This window comes from Solanum stenotomum, chromosome 3, assembly GCF_019186545.1.
Source record: "Solanum stenotomum isolate F172 chromosome 3, ASM1918654v1, whole genome shotgun sequence".
NCBI lineage: Eukaryota > Viridiplantae > Streptophyta > Magnoliopsida > Solanales > Solanaceae > Solanum > Solanum stenotomum.
The window spans coordinates 67,960,064-67,963,664 of NC_064284.1; positions in this window are offsets into that span (position 1 = coordinate 67,960,064).

Consider the following 3,601-nt stretch of genomic DNA (forward strand, 5'->3'; position numbering starts at 1 on the left):
TTTTTTTTGGGGGGGGGGGGGGTTGGTTGGGGGATGGTTTGAGGAATAAATTGATTTTTCAACAAAAAATAATTGTAATTTGAAGTTGGAAGAGAGTTTTGGAAAATGTTTTCCTTAAGTTTAGAAAGGAAGTCATTTTCCTTAAATTTGAGGAAAATGAGTTGATTTGGAAAACATTTTCCAAAACATTTAGCCCAACCAAACATGAGAAAATTGGAAAACATTTTTCCTTCATACCAAACACACCCTAAAAGATGATGATTTTGGTGACCTTGATGATATTACTCATTTGGAAGTTGAAGACTTCTTCGGAGATCAAAACTAATGCTTGATCATTTGATTGGGGAAAATAATTATGTTGTTTTATTTATGTGCTTTTAATTGTTATGTTTTCCTTATGTTGTTTTTATATTCAGAAAAAAAAAAGTAATTTTATTTTATTGCAAAGTTGTTGATTTTTCATATTTCTTATGATGTACTTTTATTTTATGAAGATAAATAAAATTTCCCAATCTTCAATTGGTTCAAGATGAGTAATGGAGATATGTGTCTTCTTGATAGCGCTACAACACACACTATTTTAAGAGAAAGAAAATATTTCTCTAATTTGATTATGAAAAAGGTTTATGTTAATACAATATCTGGTAGTGCAAAATTAATAGAGGGCTCTGAAAGAGCGGCCTTACTACTCCCTGGGGGAACGATATTAAATATTAAAAATGCATTGTACTGTAGTAAGTATCAAAGAAACTTATTAAGTTTCAACGTTATTCGCCAAAATGGCTATCCTGAGACTGCTAATGAAGGAAAGGTTGAATACCTTTATATTACTACAGTAAAATTGGGGTAAAAATATGTGCATGAAAAATTACCCGCATTTTCTTCTAGATTATACCATACAAGTATTAGTATGGTTGAATCACATGCCATAGTAAACAAAGGGTTTACTAATCCTAATGATTTAATCATTTGGCATGATCGGTTGGGCCATTCCGGTTATAATATGATGCGCAAAATTATTGAAAATTCACATAGGCATACTTTGAAGAATCAGAAAATTCTTCAATCAAAGAAATTCTCTTGTGCTGCTTGTTCTCAAGGAAAGTTGGTTATTAAACCATCAGTAACTAAGGTTGGGATTAAATCACCTACATTTTTGGAACGTATACAGGGTGATATATGTGGGCCAATTCACCCTCCATGTGGGTCATTTAAATATTATATGGTCTTGATAGATGCATTTACAAGATGGTCACATATGTGCTTATTATCAACTCGCAATATGGCTTTTGCGAGGTTGTTGTCTCAAATAATAAGATTAAGAGCACAATTTCCAGATTATGCAATAAAGACAATTCGTCTTGATAATACTGGTGAGTTTACATCGCAGGCCTTTAATGATTATTGTTTGTCCACTAGGATAACAATTGAACATCCAGTTGCCCATGTTCACACTCAAAATGGTCTAGCAGAATCTTTGATTAAGCGTCTACAATTGATAGCTAGACCATTGTTAATGAGGACAAAGTTGTCTGTTTCAATATGGGGGCATGTTATTTTGCATGCAGCAGCATTGGTGCGCATAAGACCAACTAGTTATCATGAATTCTCTCCATTACAGTTGGTTTTTGGTCATGAGCCAAATATTTCCCATCTTAGAATTTTTGGGTGCGCGGTATACGTTCCAATTGCCCCACCACTACGCACAAAGATGGGTCCCCAAAGAAGGTTGGGGGTGCATGTTGGGTATGAATCTCCTTCTATTATCAAATATTTGGAACCTATGACAGGAGCTATATTTACGGTAAGATTTGATGATTGTCATTTTGATAAATCAGTATACCCAACATTAGGGGGATAACATAAGCAGTTGGAAAAAGAGATAGATTGGAATTCATTATCCCTATCTCATTTAGATCCTCGAACAAATCAATGTGATCAAGAGGTTAAAAAAATGATTTATTTGCAACACGTTGCAAATCAACTGCCAGATGCATTTACTAACCTTCAAAGGGTTACTAAATCTTATATTCTAGCTGCAAATGCTCCAATTCGAGTTGATGTCCTGGTAGGACAAATTGTTAAAGCAAATGAGTCTAGACCACATTTAAAATGTGGTAGGACAATCGGTTCAAAGGATAAAAATCCTAGGAACAAATGATCATGAAGATCATATCATGAAGGAAATTGCTCAAGAAGAGCTCCGAGACATAACAAATGACAAGACCACATAAAAGGTCCAAATAACTGAAAATAATGAGAATGGAGAAATCTCAATAAGTTATGTCTCGACGAGAAAAAGGTGGAATCGAAATAATATTATGGTGGATAATATTTTTGCTTATAATGTTATTGTTGAAATAATGCAACAAGGTGAGGATTTTGAACCAAAATCTATCAATGAATGCAGACAGAGAAATGATTGGCCAAAATGGAAGGAGGCAATTCAAGCGGAATTGACTTCACTTGAAAAACGTGAAGTTTTTAGACCAATAGTCCGAACACCTAAAGGTGTCAAGCCAGTGGGGTACAAATAGGTTTTTGTGCGAAAATGAAATGAAAAAGGTGAAGTCGTAAGATATAAAGCACGACTTGTGGCACAAGATTTTTCGCAAAGGCCTGACTTATGTGGAGACATATTCTCCTGTGGTGGATACAATTACCTTCAGGTATCTAATAAATCTGGCAGTTCATGAAAAGCTTGAAATGCGTCTAATGGATGTTGTCACAACCTATTTATATGGCTGATATTTTCATGAAAGTTCCTGAAGCATTCAATGTGCTTGAAGCATATAAAAATTCGCAAGAAAATTGTTCGATAAGGCTTCAGAAATCCTTATATGGATTAAAACAATCAGGACAGATGTGGTACAATCGTCTTAGCCAATTTTTGCTAAAGAAAGGGTACAAAAATGACCCTATTTGTCCTTGTGTTTTTATAAAAAGGTCTGGATCTGATTTTGTTATAATAGTTGTGTATGTTGATGATTTAAATATCATTGGCACTCCTAAAAAGTTTTCAAAAGTTGTTAAGTGTTTAACGAAAGAATTTGAAATGAAAGATCTTGGTAAGACAAAATTTTGTCTTGGCCTACAGATTTAGCATTTGAAAAATGGAATATTTGTCCATCAATCAACATACACAGAAAAGGTTTTAAAGTGATTTTACATGGATAAATCACATCCATTGAGTACCCCGATGGTTGTGAGATCGCTTGACATACATAAAGATCCATTTCGACCTCAAGAAAATGAAGAAGAGCTTATTGGCGATGAAACTCCATATCTTAGTGCTATTGGGGCACTAATATATCTTGCCAATAATACTCAACCAGATATCTGTTTTGCAGTAAGTTTACTGGCAAGATTCAACTCATCCCCAACAAAGAGACATTGGAATGGAGTCAAACATATATTCAGATATCTTTAGGAACCATTGATATGATATTATTTTATTCTAATAAATCCAAGTCAGAAATGATTGGTTATGCAGATGCGGGATATTTGTCTGATCCACATAAAGCTCGATCTCAGATAGGCTATATTTTTACATATGGAGGCACAGTTATATCTTGGCGTTCAATGAAGCAAACATTAGCTG